Below are 21402 nucleotides of genomic sequence, written 5' to 3'. Positions count from 1 at the left end.
TGGGTGTTATGATAAATGCTACTCTATTGTGGACTCCTTTATAACGAATTTATTTGTAAGATGATACAGCAGCTTATTCCCTTTCTTTGTAGGATTAGAGCCAGTTGCCAGATTGTTCTTCTATCCTTTAAATTATGAAAATGGAGCCACTGAAAGCCAGTGTATTAGACCAACCATTGATCTTCCTGAAGGCAACAGAGGTTGTTCAATCTTATCTTAAGGTACAAAGAGTTCCTCTGGCCCCTCTGGAGTTTTAATTTAAATCCTGCTATGATTCTAAATGGAGGGATGTTTTGATTTTTACTTGGCTCAGACACTGATTTGATCAGTGATTGTGATGGAAAGAGGCTTTTATGCCTCTCTCCCTGACTTTCTCTCTCCCCAATTGGTCCCCCTTAGACAACATCCATCAAAAGCACATAAAATGTGAAGAGGGCTGATACTTTAACTCTTACTTTTGTGGTGTAACTTTAATATGATTTTTAGTGTGATTTTCAATACACTTCATTATTTTAAATATCATATTCAATCGATTGTTATACATAGAACTGTATAACAGGGTATAACTATATAACAGGGCGGCCTTGTGCTTTCAGAATTTGTTGAATTTCAGTTTAGGAACAGCTGATCCGGTGCCCATTTTTCCTGGAGTGTCTTTGAATAAGACACATAATTCCAACTTTTTACAAAAGTGCTCAAAATGGATGTTTCTGCAGTGTGAGGCTTTTGGTTTTATATATTTGTGAGATGTGTTTCTTTTCAGTAATAAGCATAGGCATATGAGTGTGTATAGTCCAACTCTGTCTCATTGAAATTGCATCCATGTACTACTATTTTGTATTGCCCAACAAGAAAATGCATGAGAAAACATTGACTTTTCCTGTATTAAATGAGAACTCCAACAGAGTCTGTTTTTGCCAGAGTTCAATTTTATTAAGCAAATCATTTGAAATTACGCTATTAAAATCAACAAAACCAGAGGTACTGGCAGGTAATCATGACAATGCAAAATGCATTTCTTCGTGCATGTTGTTGATCATGTTGAAGAATAGGCATTTCAACAGAACAACTACTGTGTATAATGACTCAAATGTGTTTATTTACTAAAGGATGAACAAGGGTTAAGATAAAAACTTTAACACTTGAGCTAATTTTCACAAAAGATATGCACAGTGTATTCTTATGAAACAGTCAACAGCCCCCATGCACATTAGACCTCCACCAGACATATACACATATGAATCATCTTAACAGAAGGACTCTGCATTGGCAAAGGGGAAGATTCTTGTGTAATATCTGCTTTTTAAAAGCCTTAGTCTTGGGGTTACCCTGTTCCCCTAACAGACGTGGTGGGAGAGATAAAGACAGAAGTGGGGGGTAATAGCAGGACAAAAAGAAATAGGAGAGAGGAGAGGGAGCTGGAAAAAAGGGGAGAAATGTGTGTGTCTCACTGGTAGCAGGCAACAGATGTCAATGCAGGGGGTAAGGCTTTCTCCAAATTGAACAGCCCCCCCAGGGACATTAGTTACTAACAGGCCAAGAGGCGAGGTGGTGGGGGGTGAAAAGGACCAGAGGTGAGGAAAGTAGAGGAGAGGATAGAAGGGAAAGGGAGAGTACAGAACAGTAGAAGAAAGGGCAGAGGAGAGGTGAGGAAAATGTGGAGGTGGGGAGGAGAAGAAATGAGGAGAGAAAAGAAGAGAACAGGAGGTTTTAGGAAACCAAGAGAGGGAATGCACGGGAGGAGTTGAGAGGAGTGTAAAGGGAGAGGGGAAGGAAAGAAAACATTAAAACAGGAGATCACAGGAGAGGATGTGGCCTCAAATGTGGGGCAAAAGTCACAGTGTTAATCCAAAGGTCCTTTCAGGCAGATCCATCTACTATGGTATTTAAAGGTTTGTCAGATAACCACATCAAATTTAATTTAGCTAAAAAATTTTTTAAAAGGATATATTTGAATAATATGTGTACCAGACGACAGAGAGAAATATTTGTAATTTACAATGATTTTTCAATAGATAGCCTCACAAAATAAATGTAGCTCCCAAACAATATTTTAAAATAAATAAATAAATACAATTCATGATTTAAATCAATTTTTTTGCTGCACCAAAACAAAAAGCCTAAAGTGTGACAAAAACACATTTTTAAGCAACAAGTCCTCCAACCTGAATGACCATATATACCCTTTGTCCCTACCCTCTGATACGTCCCCCAAAAGTCTGCTGTAATAGCACCCTTATTGTGGCATCCTGCGTCGTCATGGTAAAAAAATAATAATCAGGCAGTTAGGGTTGTGGGATGGATATGTATAAAAGAAACAGCTACTGGTTTAACACAAGAAACCAGTGGTCTTCTGTGTGAAATCCCTGTTTTGTTGATCCATCCATCCATCCCAACCTCCCTCTTTCTGATTTGGACTTTGTCACTCTTGAACAGATGACCTATGGACATGCTTTTTACAGGAGATATACATAAAACAAACATTTGAAAAAAAGAAAAAACAAACAAAAACAAAAAAACAAGTCAACTGACTGGCCGTCATTACAACCCTGTCACATACAAATTAGAGATACAAAGAGTGTTCGGATTCTGGTTTTTCTTAAGAAAATAAAACTTTGTAAATTAACATACATTGCAAGTTGAAAATTGTTGATACTGAACATATTTGCAAATCGTTCACAGACATTGCATTTAATTTGTATTCCAGCAATATCTACTCTTGCAATATAATATCCACTCATACCTAGCAACTAAAATGCTATTAAACTTCTTTATGGCTATGTTTAGCTGCTCATAGCCCTTGGTTAGGCTCAGGAAATGATTGTGGTCTTGGTAAATACAGAAAAAGTCTACAGTGACTTGAAGCACAAGATGAAGCGTGATTACTATATTAACATTTAACCGAAACCATGATCTTTCCCTATTCTTGACCAAAGTGCTTTCATTGGCAAAACCTAATCACACTCAGGACTCACGATGCAAACCCTGCTCTCCAGTGAAAAAAGTTCTTTGCTTTGTGGCCAGCTATTTGTACCCAGCCACAGCCAGCTAGACATGAAGCCAGACTCAAAACAGTTAATGTAGCCAGCTATCATTTACATTACTTTCTGACTCAATAAAGAACTTTTTGTGCATGTTGCCATCAATTTCGGCATTATTGACATTTTACACATTCAACAATTTGGTATTAATCAGTTTACTTTAATTTATCACCCAGCTGTACTCAAAAGTTGATAAAGACCGATGAAAACTGCAGGGATTGTAAAAACTGGGAAAATAACCTTTAATATTATCCTAGAACACTGACATTTCATTCTCAATATCTGTTGTCCTGACCACTCTTGCAGCCATTACACCCTTTTGCATCTTGTTCGTATTATTTAAGCTATAATGCCTGGACAGCAACATCTGTCAACACACTCATGCCCGAATATGTGAATAGTCTTTATTTTTTAAAGGTATCAGTGGAACATACATGATAACAAATACTTTATTATTTCTAATAATGGAGAAGGTTGAAATTTACTGAGATTTATTGCTGCACTAATTTAACGGTTGGGGTGGAGGCATATCACGGCTTTTAGCAACATGTTCCAAAAGCTACCATAAGTTACATAACCCCTGTGACAACTAACTCTCAGGGGCAAAAAAATTCACACAGAAGTCAGCTACTCTCCAGTGAATAGATAAATAAAGCTCCAACAGTTTTATTTATCCAACAGTAGAAATACAAATCATTATTACCAAAAAGTTCTATTAGCTTCATAGCTATGTAATTGGATTTAAATGAACTTAGTTGACATAAACAGCGTGAAACCAGCACTGCGGACTAAAAAGCCCCAATTGACATTTGTAGAGTAGCATCTTAGTGTATTTCCCATGTGCCCATTATGCTACATGTTTGACTTTCAAATCATTCATGACCTGTGTTGCATATCATCTGTCTCTCTTTCACACTTTTAAATGAAGTACAGTTTCAGAGATAAATTCTAAATATCTACATAAAGACTCTTAAGTTAGAAAAAAATGATCAGGCTTCATGACAAATCATCAACCTCAAGACGGTTGACAAATTAAAGGAAAAACCTGAATAAATGACTGGAGAAACATAACAAATACAGATGCATCCACACTGGCACACCACATGGTACAATTAAGCAATCAACAGTGGGAACAGTGACTAAAGTGACAACTGCATTTAGATCTATGGGAGAGATGGAAAACAAGAAGAGCAACTCTTCTTCAGGCAACTGAGAATGTCAATGCAGGACGTGATCAGACTGTGTCAACAAGAACAGTTCGTCAACAAATACATAGAGAGGGATATTATAGTAGGGTTGTAGTGCATAAACCCCTCGTTACAAAGATAACTGTACATTTGAGATTTCAGTGGTGCAAAAACCCTTGGCACTGGTCTACGGAGATTTGGAAAAAAGCAATATGGTCAGATGAATCATCCTTCACAATATTCGGGACAAGTGGGCGAGTGCATGTGTGGTGTAGATCAAGAGAACTGTACAGGCTTGATCACTTGACCCCTCCAGTGAGGGGATTCATAGGCTCTGTTGAGTTATGGGTGGCACTATGCTGGCATTGTTTGGGTTCACTTGTCCCCTTAGAGGGAATGATCACCACTAATCAATACAAAGTTGTTCTGAGTGATCACCTTTATCCTATTATGTGACATTTCTGTCCTGTTTGGGGTGGTCTCTTCCAGGATGACAATACACCCATCCATAGGGCACAAGGGTTCACTGAATGGTTTGATGAGTATGAAAATGATGTGAGTCACATACTATGGTCTTCACGGTCACCAGATCTCAACCCAACTGAACACCTATGGGAGATTTTGTAACAATCTTAGACAGCTCTCCATCACCATCATCAAAACACCATATCTTTTGGAAGAATGGTGTTCATCCCTCTAGCAGAGCTCCAGAGACTTGAAGAATCAATGCCAAGGAACACTGAAGCTGTTCTGGCGGCACGTGGTTGTCCAACACCTTAGTAAGACATTTTATGTTACCAAACACTCAGAAGATATATGCTTTTCAGCTCTGCGGACGGTTCTGGCTCAGAGAAAGTGTAATTACCAATTTTCGTCTGCTACCATCCCTCATCACATTGCATTTCTTCACTCTGGGGGTACAGATGACTAACATTTTCTGGAAACTTTGTTTTGACCAGAGACTCTTAAGCAGATGGATCAGTCTGACAGCTCCTTTGACAGAAAATGGGACCAAATCTGTGTTGAAAAATGTGTCAATCTGTCATAAACCAATTCCAATGCTGGCAAAGTAAACTGACCATGATCCCTATCAGCACTTCCTGTTGGCAAACATCAACCGTGAAACCACTTAGTCCCTTCAGCGCATTCCCAGAAGCTTTAAAAAATAAAGGGTTCTTCAAATCCATCAATCCGTAGATGATTTACCCTATTTTCAGATCACTCTTCAAAAGTGTGTCTATTAACAAGCAGACCAATTTGAGAACAAACAAAAAAAAAGATGCCTGTAAACAATTTTTGTGTATGGTACAGTGCACCTGTCCTAAATTCTCTTTTGCAGTTTTTTAATCATATACAAATTATCATAACACTGGCTTTAATTATCTTTTGTCTCTGTTATTAGCAGCCTACCTGAGATGTGGTCATAATGGAGCATTGCAAAGGTTTTTTCTACAACTGACTGCATTGGTCAACAGTCTTATATCAATAGCTGCATGTATATTTCTGCAAATGATGGAAACTCACTCACTCTGTATTTGAAAAGAGGACATATTCATAACCAAAACGATCTCAGTCAGCCACTTTCTCACTGAACAACAAGGAGGATCTACCATAAATCACTCACTTAAATTAGCATTACTTCTACTTCTCTCAGCAGTCTTCAAAAAAAGAAGTGTCTCTTTGCCAAAGCAAAACCAAATTATGCTAATCTTTGCTAGTGGTGAATAACTGCGATACAATAGTCAGCCACAATACCACTAATAGTGGGAAATCAGTAGTTGTTGATCATATGGTGTGTAGCGTTTCAACTTATATATATATATATATATATATATATATATATAATATACTCAATTTCAAATGTGTTTCTCCTTTTGCTGCAACCTCCTCCCATAGCAACTGAAGATTTTCAGACATGCGGAAATAAATTTGCGCGGCATTTTCATATGTGCTTTACATCCTGGAGTTTTATTCTGTAATATATGCTGAAATATCTAATTCATCCAAGTCATTATTTCACGAGGTGGGCAGATGGTGAACAGAATGTCTGTAGCTGCAGGGAAAATTTGTAAAAGTGAATCAAATGAATCGATTTCAAATGAATTTAAATGACTTCAAAACTCGATTGAGTTGTTTGAAAGATTTCTTCTACTGACTGTAGGTAAACTGTTCCCTAAAGGGCCTTCCCCTACATCTCGTAATGTGAGGTTGAAAGTTATAGTGAATAAAATCAGGAGAAGGAATCATACACTGTTAAAGAAAATTTATGTAAAATTGCCAGTAAGACCTTTTGACAATATAATTGACATTCAAAACATTACCACAGCTCTCACAGCTCATTTGCTCAGTACAAATAGTGGGAAAAATATGGCTGTATATTTCTGTGACTTCATAAATAATCAGTGTGAACAAATGGCCAACAAAAGGTAAATAAGATGGAAAAACAAAAAGGTACAATAGAAACCATGGGGAGATCCCATTTCTTACTTCTGGTCCAGCTGGTGTACACAGGAGAACATGTTATATCGCAGGCAGTGGAAGACTGCGACCATTGGACATTTAGTATAGACCCTCTAACCTCCAAACCCCGCAAAAAAGAAAAATTCAGCAAGCAACCTATGGCCTCAAAAAAAGAAAAACGCCATTCACATTATAGCAGAGTATTCTTTTTCAACTCATTTGAGACCTATAAGTGATCTCAGGCCTGAACTAAAATGACCGATCAGTTGTTTTGATTTTGAAATTGAGGTCAGTACGTGAGAAAAGCATCCATGGAGATGATCAAATATGACAAGCTGAATCACTGATGATTGTTAATCACTATGAGCCGCACAGTATCCACAGTAACAAACTGTTTTGCAAAGTATGATCACATAAATTAAAGCACGCCCAACTATAGAATTTTATTGCACGAGTCAGATCAGACACCAGGCTCGTGTACGGTGAGGAAACAATGCTACACTTTAGGACATGAGACAAAAAGAGAAAATCTGAGAGATCCATAACAGACAGTATAGCATACTCATCCTAAGACTGAATCCTGTGTTTAATTAACGATGTACCAAGTTGATGCTTCTAATTAACCTGAACTTTCAAGTTTTTCAGCCTTTTGTATTGGTGCCAAGCAGCATGGCAATTATATTTTTCTGTAAGCTGGTGTAAATGGTAATTATTTTATTCATACAGTCTTAGAGTTAAAATGACGATTGTTTAATTTTAATATCACCTCAGAATCTAGCTGCATATTAACATTTTTTTGCATTCAGATAATTAAAAACAATAGTAGGAAATAATGGAAATACTGTCAATATTTCCATTTAATTTCTACAATATTGGAATTCAGATTTCAAGAATTCAAGGATAAAGTGATGACCCGTGATGAGTTGTTCATTTAATTTTTATATGAGGCCGCTGCATCTGCTGTATCAAGATCTGCAATTTTTCAATGTGGTTTTCTTGCCATCTAGCAAATAAAACCACAACATTAGTTACACAGTTATATTTTTATACCTTGCAACATAGTAAATCACATCTCTACAACACCATGATGTTATATCAGTGAAACAATATGAAGATATAAAAACAACATAGTTGGGAAAAAATCCAAGATAACTATGCTGACAGCACAGAGTCAAACGTGTGTCAAAGCTTCACTTTTTAAGTGCTGCTGTTGGTTGAAAGCTGGACTTTAAATGAATTTTGTCTATGCTGGATAGGCTATTTGAATATGAAACTGTCTGACACAACAGATCAATAGGCCTACAGACAGATTACTACAGGACACTGTAGTAATCTGCTCCTAATAACACAAGAAAGAATAAGCTTATTGTCAGGGACAGGACATGAGAGTGGGGTGTAAAGCAACAGTAAAATAAAAATAATATAATAATGAGTCTAATTTTCTTTCACTTGAAAATTAATTTTGGGAGGTGGAGGCATGCGATGTGCATGCAATGTGCCATGGACGGTCATTGCATCCCAATGCTGCACCTTGGCGGTGGGCAGGGCTGCCGCAATAAGTTCTGGACACATGCAGTTGCTTGGTGGACTATTAAAAATGCAATGGTGAACTAAAAAATTTTCTGTGGACATTATTCACAATTCTCATTGAATACATTTATGCTTTGGCTTATTGGAACAAGGCGGTGATAGACCTTTTCGTTATTGTAAAATGAAAACCTGTGCTTTTTCTACTGCAACATGTTAAGCTGTCTTCTGGTGAAAAAAGGCCTTTTTCAGTTCATTTTCTTTTTAATCAGAGGCTGCAGAAGTTGAATAGTTACTGTTACTGTTACAAAAGCAAGTATCTGTTTGTTGTGACCACTACTCTGCAACAGTGTAGTGCAATAAAAGTTTGAAAAGAAATTATATCAAATAAAAAAAAAAGTGAGGTTTCAGTAATAGAGAAATACACTGAGGGTAACTAAATGTTTTCCTCAACTCTGCCTAAGTGCTTCACTGACCTGTCTTTATCTCAATTGCTCTGTCTGTCTCTTTTCTCTGGCTTTCTTACCTTTACCCAAACACATTCACTCAAGTGCGCACAGCTACCCACCCAGAGGCATTCTAACAAAAACCTCTTAACTGCGGTAGGAGCAGCTGAGGTATGACATACCACCATACCACAAGGTCCGTCTAATCCTTTAAAACGCCTGCTTCGGAGTGTGCAGGGAGCCTGCTGGAAAATGTGTGTCTCAACACTCTGACCTGCTAACTGCAGCGCCATGCCCTCGTCAGAGCCATGATTAGTAGTGTAAAATGAGTGAGATTAATGATGTGATATAATGTGACTTCACCTCCAGGAGTTTCAGCCTCAGATTCATTCTCCACCCCAGGTCCAGTGTCTGGTTTGGAAGATGCCTGGATGGTTGCTGGTATAACTCCAGCTGACAGACAGAATCTGGATTTCTCCTCCTCCAAACAAGTGCTGTCTAAAATGTAGTCAGAGCCCACTATAAATCAAATAAAATGAGTAAATTTGCTGGTTCTTTACCTCTGCAGCTCCATCTTTCCTTTCATAATTATATCCACCAACCTCAGGGCCAAACCAAACTTAACAGTCCAGACCTCAAAACCCCTTCCCCCTTTTGAGGTCCTGCCCTTAAGCCCCCCAAACTACCCATATTTTCTCTAAGTGCTCAAAGCCAGAACCTGAGCCTCCCCGCTTCCACCACTAAATCAATCCCATCTCCAGTTTTAGATGCTCTGCCTAGCCTAATAACCTTTGCTCTAGCCCCAACTAACTCAGACCTAAAATGCCCCGGTCTCAGGTCTGGTTACATTCTCTTAGTCACAGCTCCAGGTTTCCTTTCCCGGATCCTCCCTTCAGCAGTATTAGTTTCAGCCTGGCCCAGTTCATAGCTCAGCCCAATCCAAACAAGGCCCTCGCCAGTGTAAAACAGGGTGCACTTCATAAAAAGGTGATGTCAGCTGGCAGCGCGGACAGACGGACTCTGTACTCTGAACATGTGACCATGTGTGTCGGTCCACGGATGCCTGGATGTGTGAATGTTGTGTATATGTGTCACTCTGACCCAGGTTCCATCAAGAGACAGTTTTCAACGGGCTTCGAAACTGGCTTTGAAGTGATCTCATGGGAGCCATTAGCCAAAGCAACAGCCCTGCTAGAAGAGGAATGGCATCATGGAATAGAGTGGGGTGACAGCATTCAGCAAGCACGTTTCTGGATGACAGAAACAGTTAATGACTGCCTACAAACCATCTGGCATCAGTACAGTGCATTGTACGTATACATTTTCTACTTTTAAGACTATCAGAATGATTTTTATCTCATCCACTTCAACACACATATGAAATTGACTTTCGAGTAAAAATTGTGTACTTGATATGATTTATTTATTTAAGTTCAGTGGGGCTTTTGACTTTGTAAATATGACCTAATTATAGATATAGTCAACGATTCTAATCTAATACACTTTTTGTCAAATTCAGCAAATATCCCCTCACGGTCCGTTAGCTGTCTGTTCTGTGTGTGCGCTGGAAAAAAAATCCAATACTCCTACACAGCCCTGGCCCTGTAAATGGGAAACAAACAAAGTGGCGCAGAACGAGCCACAAAAAAGTATTCCAGCCAATCAGCAACAGGAGGCGTTTGTGCACAGGACAGGCTGCTGGAACCAGTCGCACTCTGATCTTTGCTTCTTCCTCTGCTTCTGCTGGCTACTCTCCCTCATCCACGTCCTCGCCCACAAGGAAAAGAACTGCATCATAGCAAAGAAATTACCTTGACGACTTGGTATAAAACATTTTACTTGCTACGGCAGACTGCACATTAATTCCATCTGAATTACACGTCTTCACCTGTGTAACATTACTCGTCCCGCCTATGTGCTCTTCTGTGGAATTACACCATAGTAAGAATAAAATCTAAATAACCACAGAGATATAACCCTGCCATGTTCTTTTCTTCCTTGTTCTTCTGGAATTCACAACAAACAATGTTGCCCCATGTATCACTGATGGTAGAGTGTAAGTTAGTATAACTGTTGGTTACTAGTGATAATGTTACTGATGCACAGGCTAAAAATACTCCTTGGCTTAGACAAGTATTTGGTTTCAGCGCCTATTTAACTATTCACAGGCTGATTTGTCACTTTTTCTACAGTACTACAAAAACATATGCCACCTGTATTTTTATAGCAATAAAAATTTCCATCCCCTTATTCATGCTAATTCACCCTCAGGCAGCAGACGCCCTAGATTCCGCCATATTTCTCTTCTGATAAGATAGCCCAGTTGTTAGTGTCGTTTCCCTGGCAATGCACGTCCATGAATTTGAGGGGGGAGCTGCTGAAGAAGCACTGGAGTGAGGGCTGTACTTGTATGGCTGTTGAGTTCAAATATCAACAATTACTCCACCTTTAAGGGAGACTTCAGCTGTTTTCAGTCTAAAATCTTTTCAAGATGCTCAGTTATTGTGATGTGGCCTTTGGCTCTTGCCTCTATAATTTAATCTTTAAATGTATATTTTTTCAAGCGTCATCATTGAAAACTTAGCTAGCAACGCAAGGGACAGCACTGGTTGGGATGTGTTTGCTTTAGCTACGTGTGAGAAAATAAAATGCAGTCTACAGAGGCCAGTTTGAGTTCTAGATCCATTAGTCTAAAGGCTTATCAGATGCCAAAGCACAACGGATTATACTATTAGACTGGGTTTTCGGCTCTGGAAGGTTTGGGGGGGGGCTTCTGTCTCGACAATTGCACGGTAAACAATAGAATTACACCGAGACGTCCAGGACTATGCCCTATTGGCCAACGCAGTGCTTGGCCAGCTGATACTAGCTTTAAGTTAGGTAGTCTCTGCGTTAATATAATTTATAATATTGTTGTTAATGAGTCTTAAAAATATTTTTCATTCTTTTGTTGAAATTCTTTTTTACGATGTGATTTTTATCATACTTGAGATTTAGAAAAACACTAAATCAGCCTTTCGGGCTGTTGACTGTGTTTTTATTTACTAGAACTACACTTTTTCCTTTTTTATAACACCACTTTTTAAGGCAATTAGACAATAATTCAGTCAGTTATTCAATCAATCAATCAGTCAGTGAAACCAAATGTTAATGGATGTACCCTTCTCCGTCTTCCCCCAATCTGCTGCTTTCTTTTGTTCTTTTCTGTCCCTCTGCTTTTCGGATCATCCTCTCCTTTATTATCCTCCTCTTCCTCTCTCCTCCGTTCCCACTTTTCATCTATCTTGACATCTTCCTCCTCCCTCTTCTCTCTCATCCCTTGCATCTTTCAAACATACTGCGACATACCCGACTGAGATACACACACTCTCCCTCACACACACATGCATTTGCAGATAAATTTGCACAACGATCAAGGCAGCACACTCTGGCAGAGTATATATGGTGTTGAAAATTGGCATAGAAAACACTGGACATGATTTACGGGCACTTGTGCAGTGCCCTGTCCCCTAATACAGGTGGTACTACGTGAAAAGTGGCACTGACATCACTCTATCCCAATGACTTTGTTTCTGTTTATGTCTTTGGTACTTGGCTCAGTAATGCCACTGTGTACCAGAATATTTCTCTTCTCATCTCTGCAAAATAAATTTGCACCATGCTTGGAAAGTTAAATTTAAAAAAAGTCTGTCTTTTGTCTAAGCTGTGACAGCTACAAATTTGGAGGCATTGTACAAATCTTTCTAAACATATGCAAATATGTAGATATGTGGAGGAATTGGCAAGAATGACAAACTTTAAGTTAAAAAAAACGAAAAAAAATAGTGGATTAAAATAATGGATTACTCATGAAGGAACAATTTCTGCTCTTGAAAACAATGAAGGAGAATCTGATTGCCTTTATGCTGTACAAGTGACATGCTGTATGTTTGAAGCATGCATGTGTTGCCTTAAAACTCTTGGTAGAGTAGGAAAAGTTGGAGCAGTCACCTTCTTTCTAAGAAGTGAGACACTCAGTATTTGGCTGTCTTTGCTCCCAGCTGCTGCGGTCTGCAATTGCTTAAGTCTGGGTGCATGTATGTGTGTGTGTGTGTGTGTGTTACCATAAACACTAATAAATGTGTATGCATATATAATTGAACCTGAAAAGTATTTGTACATTATGAGGTTTATTTATGTATGTTTTCTGCAAAACCAGCTTTATAGCATGTCTAACGTCTGTGTGTGCATCTTCATGTTAGAGAGCGCGCACGTGCTAATGTTTGTACGAGTTTCCACCCAAACACAGAGTGTTTCCTAGAAGGTTAGCTAGCTGATGTGAAGCGTGGTGGTCTGGCTGTCTGGGCTGAGAGCAGGGGATTTTCCCCAGCAACCTAATTAGACCCAGCAATGATGTCATAAGGCAGCCATGGGTCATGTTGTCAAGGCAACAGGTACAATGTAAACCCAGAGCTGCACTGACTCAGTTTAGATTATCAGTTGCACTTTGCAGCAGTAGATAGTTATGGTAGAAAGCACTGCTTCACGGTGCTTGATAACAGCCTTTTAGATTATTTTAGGCCACCTGATCCTTACGTTTGCTGTGAGTTTTTTTTTTTTTAGGTAGCAAAATGGTGGGAAGCTAGGTTATGAGAAAAAATGATAAAGTTTAACATGTTTTAATGAATCTTTGACAATTTCAGACACTAAAACTCAGCTTTGGCAACTACATACACACAAGTGATATGTTGAATTGTGAAAAATACGAACACTGGCTGTCCTGCACTAACATGTTCACTTAAGCATCCCAATGTATGCACACATTCAGGTAGGTCAATCACACACGTGCACACATGCTATGCTGCAGGATGTTTGTATGTGTTAGTCTAATGGCCTCAAAACAATGCTGTCTTTCTCTGTATAAACGAGCTATGATGCATGACCAGATGTTACCAAGGTGGTTGTCCACACACACACACACACACACACACACACACACACACACACACACACACACACACACACACACACACACACACACACACACACACACACACACACACACAGTTTTTTCCCTCATTGTGTTCCTCATTTGATCAGGCAAAGTGACAAACCACAGACCCACTATCTCCGTTTAAAAACTCACAAATTTAACACAGATCAATGTGCACTCTGTCCAGATTTCTTGGAAGAGTGTACACACATACACACATGCATATACCCCGTACACATTTTACATACAGCATTTGTGCGCCCTTATGCATTGTTTTTAACATGCTGTTAGCACGGAGTTGACGGTCCAACCATCCTTTTCTCATTTGAGTTGAGGTCAGTGTCCTGAAAAGAATAGGAGCCTTTCAGAGCACAAACTCAAGCACACATTGGCTTGATGAACAATATCTGTGGCACATTCAGCCTTTACCACCACTGTCTTAGGGGAAACAATGTAAGCTGTCAGAGACGATGGCAATTTGTTAGAAATATGTTCACTGAGGGGAACAGGGACAACAGATCCATTCATTCTAAAAAGAAGAAAAGCAAAGGACAAAGACACATTCAAGTTGGAAAAAATAATGTTAAACAAAAAACTAACATATTAAACCCTCTGAAAGAAACAAATGTGTATGTTATCTCCAAAGTTTAAATGCTCAAAGAGGGTAAAAAGTGATTAATGATTCATTCAGTGAGTAACAACCAGCTCAAAGTAAATGGAATTCTGGGAAAAGGAGACAGTGCTGTTTATCAACCAAATACAGGCCAGGCCAACAAACTGGAAACAACCTGGTAGTGATTTTACAAGACAAAAGGTAGTCTGTCTTTTCCTTACACAGTTCAAGCTTCACTGCTGAACAATGTGCTATGCTGCATGTGCATGCTGATGATGATATAATGGTGTAGCTGGAGAGCCGAGGAGAGTTGGCAGCATGTGAGAGGGAGATGTAGAGGCGTGGAGAAACAGATACAACTTGGGAGCTCCCAGGGAGTGGGATGGGAAGATGAGAACTGGAGGGAGATAAATATGAAAGTACGAGAAGTTCAAAGGGAGTCTGCTGGTGAGACAGAGAGACAACGTAAGAAAGCGGTGGGAAGATGCTGAAAAACAAAAAAAGGAGGGAGAATGTAAAGGTGCACATGGGAGTATAGCATGCGAAAATTCGTAAAATAAAACATGGAGAAATCAATTCTGTGGAAAGAATTGTGTGTGGTTTGTATCAAGCTGCCAGTCTTCTTCAGTATTTCTCACTCCCTACTCATCACATATAAACGCTTGGTCAGGGCCCCTTTGGCATCAGTTTTTAACACACTGGGGACCCTTTTAGCCACTTTGTCATTTTGCAGCGTGGAGGGTAGTCCGATAGGAGAGCTGTCCCCTAAAAATTATGTTTTTATACAACTGAACTGCAACAGTCAAGAAGTTGTGAACAAAACGTAATTTTGATTGGATTATGTTTTTTATTAAAAACAATTATATGTTGTCAATTTACGTATCTGGCAAGTCGCAAATATGTTCATATCTGACATATATTGTACTGTAATGCATGGCATGGTCACTTAGTGGAGTTGAAATCTTCTACTCCTAAATCATCAGAATATTCAAATCAGAATAAACCCAATCAGAAAAAATGCATCATGTAAACACCTTAGTAGCCCATCTCCAAAGAAATTTCAAAGTGTTTGTAGACAGATTAAAATAGTCATGTTAACACTCCAATTATTCTGATCCATGTTTACACATACAACTTCAGTTAGTTTCCACGAAATAAAACATGGTGGTTGTCATTGCTGGTATTCTTGACGAGCACGTGTAAACCAGTATTGGAGCAGCTGAGACAGGTTTCGTTGATTTGTAAAGCCCATGTTGGAGTGCTGGATTGAGAATTTCATGTATGTCAGAGCTCGTCTTTCTAATCACTTACTGTGAAGTATGTAAACAGGACACCTTATCCCATCATTTTATTCAATGCTTATGAAAAACTTTGGTGGTAGTCATCAACTATATTTGGAGAGAAAACATTTGGCCCATGTAACCACAGCAACTGAGTTCTTTCACCCTCTGAAGCCAAAACGAGTAAATTCAGTGTGTCCTGGGACTACTGGGTCATTAACACTTGCTGAAACCCCCTCACATATTTGGCTGTAACAAACACACGTGCAAACCTATCATTATTCTCCCTGCATCTCTTACGCATGAGACTGGGGATCATTTACGTCCACATACATGCTGCATTTCCTGGCATCTGTAATGTGTCACCTTTTCAGGAATAGAGGAAAAAGCTGCTCAGTTTCACCACTAACTCCAAAGAATTCTGACATGGGACAATGCATCATCACTGCCAATGTTACACTTTAAATCAAAATTTCTTTTACTTCGGAAATCATGTCTGCTTTGGGTTCAAGTAAGAAGTAAACACCAAATCTGGATGGTAGACTTTGGCGTTTAAGGAAACTAACATCTAATGGGCTCCCTAATACATTTGCATGTCACAAATAAGCAGCATGAAGTACCAGATTAATTTGTTCTAGCGGGGAAATTAAGCAGGATGTGGTTGAAATGGCCTGGAGGAATCTCTGCAGTGGTCAGGTCTTCCTATGTAAAATAAATAGAAACTGAAGTTTATTTTCACTGTGGCTAAATAGGAGGAATTGAGGGAGAGAGGAAGAAAGAGAGGAAGAGAGAGAGAGAAAGAGAAAAAGGAGAACGGTTTATTTTGACTGTGGCAAAATGGGTTTGTTTTAACTCTGCAGTGTTTGGAATTGGAGTTATCCCCTGTGTGAGCCAGGCAGAAAGTTAGAGAGAGAAGGAAAGGGAAGGTAGACAGAAGGTGTAACACAAGAAGGTAACTCCACAACCTTTCTTCTCCTTCTCTCCCCCAAAGGTTGGGGGAGAGAAGGAGAAGAAAGGGCTCTGAAACTCATATGTTCATGCTTAGTGTTGAGAAATCAGAGGATGAAACAAGAGTTCTCAAGTGTACCGCTGCTGTGCCACAGCCAACTCTCTCTAATACTGAGTCCCTGTAATAGTGTGCCTCACACTATAACAACACACAGACCATTTTCTTGGTGTGACTGAGTATTACCAAAGGCAACTCTGCTGGTGACGCATTCAGAACATCATGACGTCACTGGTCTAATTGATCTCTGCATCTGTTCACAGAATAAAGGATTTATTGTAAAACTCTTGGAAACATGGAGCCTCGCTGATTTTTAGAAAATAATGGTTTTGATTATTGGGCTCTTGTGAAATTATTACATATCTTCCATAAATATGCAGTTTTTGAGATGATGCAGATTCAGTTTCGCCTTCTGTTAAGAATGACACTGTAAAAATACTGTCATGGTGGATATGACGTTGTTTTGAACAAGTACAGATACGACAGTGTCATTCACAATGTAAAAAAAGTCAAGGTTTGAATGCAGACAGAATGCACTGCGATTAAAATGCAATTGGATCAGCCAACCACATCTAGTTATACCTCAGTGGAGAACAGCATTAGTTATGGCAGAACAGCGACATCCCACCAACATTAGCTCAAATCAAATTCATACAGGTGTACAGTGTGACCATTAAAATCTGACATTTCTCAGTTGATACTCAGTTGATACACTCATCCCAACACCGTTTACTGCTGTAGCTCCCCCTACGACCCCAATTCTGACTTTACAAAGATTTAATATTCATATACGTGTTTGGTAAGGGGGATTAATTCTTCAAGTTTTGAGTGTGCAAGCTACCTTAAAAACCAGTGCATTTTCCCCAAAATCTGATGGAATAACCATATGCTATGAATCATTAATTCCTTGATGCAAATTAAAATACAACTGCGCTGATTACAAAGATCCAGAGCCCAGTTTTTGTGCTGAGCACCAGGTAAAATCCAGGTAGGTCACATTTTGTTAGTATGTGCCCAGACTTGGCTCTGACCTTTAACTACTGCTGCACTGCAGGATCTGTATCCCCCCTTGTACAAGAGGAATCTGGATAATTTTGGTTTTGTTTCTGTCCATGCTTTTACTGTAAAACAGCCAGCAAATAAATATCTAGAGAAGCCACTGCAAGATAAGATGCTTGCTGTTCAGTAAGGCCCCTCTCCTTGGAAAATCTACTGGGGTTTATGAAGTACAACAGAGGGGAAGTAAGGTTAGCAGTGTTGTAACATATTGATTTCTCATGGCCCCCGTTCACCCACTGTCACGTACTTGTTACAAAAGCCAGATTTCCAAGCACCTTGTGCCCGCATTATCTTGGCCTATGAGACATTTCCATCCAGACCGTACACTTTCCTAACACTGACAGGATGCTTACCATTGTGTATGGGGTGGCCAATGACAGTGACCAGAATACTTGTGAGGATACACTAGTAAATCTGATGTCATCCAGAAAGGAACTGATAAGTCCCTAATGTTGGGCTTAATGAAATGATCCTGAGTAGCCTGGATACTACAAAGAGTAAAAGATCATAGATTCCAATGTGCCACACGTGGTGAAACACACAAATCAAGTGACTGTTGACCAGATAGCAATCAGGCCATAATAGATCTCTTTAAGATATAAAAGGGACAGGCTGCTGTGCTTGCTCACAATGCCACATTGTCTGGTAAAGATGCTCTTGTGTTAACACAAATATAAATATAAATCATTTCTGTAGCATGTTGCATTTAGTAGAACAAACAGTTCTTTATTCAGTCAAGAATTGGCTGATCAGTGATAACATGCTAATTGCTATGCTAATGGTAACTGCCTTTAATTTAAAAAAAATTCAGTTTAATTTACATTGGAAAGAATTGTCTGGCTTGATTCAAGGGCTGATACTATATATCGAATAAACATGTGTAGAAAATCTATTTTGGTTTTATTTTCTTTCACTTCAAATCAATATTTGATGTGAATCAGGCTGGTATAATAGAGTATATCTGTAACAATTGAAATGTTAGCCACACCCTTTGAACTTTTGTCTTGGCAGTGTTTCAGGCAGGTTCTGTTCTCATACGTATGAAAAAAGATGGTTTCCGGACCAGTTTTTAGGTTGTTTTCAACCTAAAAGCCACAATCTAAAACTAAGTTATCTTTATGTTCACAAAATTATCTTGCAACATAAACATAAATACATATCGTTTTTTTTTTGGTGAAAAACATTAGTCTAGAGTGGACTTAAGGCCAAAACTGAGGGTAAAAGTGTTGATTTTAGTGAGAATAGATGTGGTCTAAGCAAAGTATTACACAGCAAAAAAGATGTTACCCCTCTGAATTGACTCGTACCATGTCTGACACAAAGTGAAGATGAATTGGAAGTGGTTAATCACCTCTTCAAAGGACACACTAAGACAAGGCAAACTGATCTAGCTGAAACATGATTCACTTAACTTCGCAAAGATCGATTAGCACAGTACTAAACTGTACTTCCGCTTCCAGAAAGAGACTTCACATCGTATGTTCACATGACATGCAAGCGTTTTAGAATGGGAACATGAGAGCCAAGGTTGATAATAGCTGACCTTGATAAAAGCCCTTATAGGCAAGTCTCTTCACTCAGCAGCCATCTTGGCATCGCCCACGGGCAGTTATTCCATGCTAACAAGACCAGACCCCTATGTAAATGAATGCGGAGCGAGCCGTAACTTTCAATGGAGAAATAGAATCAACAGTCAAATCTGATGAAAACCGTTTAAAAACTTTGGTGACTTTGCCCTAAAATAACATTTAAAATGCCTTTCTACCGCATTTTATACTCCACTCTGCTTGCGTCAGCGCAGCAACACAATTGGCTTGATATGTTACCAGTTCAGCTATTATAAAGCAGATGATTGACTTTTGTGGGAAAGGGCAGGATATATGTCATACAACTGCCATCTTCGACTTTTCATTTCAGAATACTTTAAGTCATTTGTTTCCTATCTTAACATCCTGCTTTTAAGCTGCCTTTACTCCAAGGGTTAAACTAATACCACCAGAACTGCTTCTTCAATGATTTTGTTGTTCGTAAATGAGTGGTAAAAGTACATAATTCAAACCAGTAATTACTACAAATCTGAACAAATCAGAGATTTGCATCATTGTGAAATATATACAGAGAGTTTTTGCATATCATCATGTTGAAAATAAGTATATTCTGGATTTAATTCAGTACTTCCAGGTTTTTGTCTTATTTAAATACATGCTTGAATTTGCCTATTAATGCTGGAAAAAAATGCTATGTTAATAAATTAAGCATTCCCTTCGAATATGACATTAATATACACTATTCCTCGTGTAAAGTATTACTTTATCAGTGGGACCTCAATCTTATTTTCAGATGAACCTCAATGAGTTTCAACATGATCCAAATTGATTTTGTCCAATTCTTTGGTTTATGACCAGTTACCAGCAAAACTAATGACATTTCTAACAGTCTCAGTTGTTCTTTGTGTTTAGTGCTAATTGGCAAATGTAACTCTGGAAAATTATCCAAGAAGCTGGTATTATTCAAATGACTGAATGGGCTGCAGTTTATTCATGCGGGGTTTAAGTCAGTCTGAATGTGGCCTTTGTCTTGTTTCACATTTTTTGAATTATCTTAATGGTTGGAAACATGTTGACGTTTGGAAATAGCCTTGGTGAAAAAAAGACTCTCTATCATAAATCTTGTGTGCTTCAAAGCTAAGTTTGTTTGATCTAAAACCCAATGCAAAACTTCCTTTGGAAAATAAATCGTTTACAGGATGACAAAAGAAAAAAAAAAAACGTGTGATAATGATAGAATGGACACTAAACACAAGGAACACACATAGAACACAGGCTGAGAGAAAGAAAAAAAGTAAAGAATAAGTAAGTCTAATTTTTGGGTCAGAGAGAATTGGTGTGAAAGATCAGGTGACCATGAATGAGAGGGTGTGAGAGCCACTGAGTGAGAGATCAGCGGGTGGGTCAGCGGTTTAGAGAGGGGGTGGGATGCGGTGGCTGGAACCTCCGGATTATTGATCACTGCAGGCACCAGTCCATCCCACCCTGGACAGCTGTGGCTTGTCCACTCTGACCTCTGGTTGAAATATACCTACGCTTCAACAGCATGTCCTATATTCTCCCTTCTTTATCTCCGCCAGGCCTGCTGGGAAAGGAATAAAAAACGAAAGATTGACAGTCCTTCTCTTTAAAAGCTGTGACAAAACAGGACTGCAGAGGCTTTAACATGAAGGCTGAAGACGCGTAATTTAAATACCTTCCCATTAGCAGGTATGCATTCCCCTTTGTAAGATGTTGGGTATTACATCATGGATGCTCTTTTATTCTCTTATCACTAACTTAGCAGACATCCTGAAGGATGACTGTTTGGAATGACAGTACTAAAACATATAGGATTCCCTTTGTAGGAAGCAGGGTTTACAGGTCACTGACAGTGATGTATCTGTGAGATTTAGAGCTGATAGCCTCTCTGTGGGTGTGCTTTGGTGTCTGTAGCACTGTACTAATAGAGCATTTTTGGTGAAATCTCAAAGCTGTTATGGCCCATATGCAGATAAGTGACTCTTGCAGTATCCTTGCTATGCTTTATTGTACAATTTTGTGGTTATTTTATGTTCTGTTTTCATTTTTAACCCACTGATCTTTACACAACTTCACGAATGGCCACTTTGTCTCTTTAGTGTGATTATCACAAGTGTGTAAACTGACTTAAGAAAAGCTAATGAAAAAAGACTTAATAAATCTAATTTTGGTTTCTTTTAAATTCCTTATTTTTCCCATTGTTGCACTGTTTTTATGCATAAAATTCTTGCAATACTTGCAAC

General features: G+C 38.9%; 1 long non-coding RNA gene across 2 annotated transcripts in view; it reads left to right on the top strand.

Moving 5' to 3' along the window:
- The window catches only part of LOC120784546, a 35193-nt gene extending 14313 nt beyond the window's left edge, over positions 1-20880 (top strand). Inside the window, exons 3-4 of one of the 2 annotated variants that reach the window (XR_005706460.1) lie at positions 9767-9971; positions 20719-20880. This is a non-coding gene — a long non-coding RNA (uncharacterized LOC120784546). Of the gene's footprint in view, positions 1-9766; positions 9972-10180; positions 10226-20718 lie in introns of those variants that run through there. The other variant, XR_005706459.1, reaches the window with a different exon arrangement.
- The last annotated feature ends 522 nt before the right edge of the window (positions 20881-21402 follow it).

Source organism: Xiphias gladius, chromosome 22, assembly GCF_016859285.1.
Source record: "Xiphias gladius isolate SHS-SW01 ecotype Sanya breed wild chromosome 22, ASM1685928v1, whole genome shotgun sequence".
Lineage (NCBI taxonomy): Eukaryota > Metazoa > Chordata > Actinopteri > Istiophoriformes > Xiphiidae > Xiphias > Xiphias gladius.
This window is presented reverse-complemented; position numbering and strand designations above follow the sequence as displayed.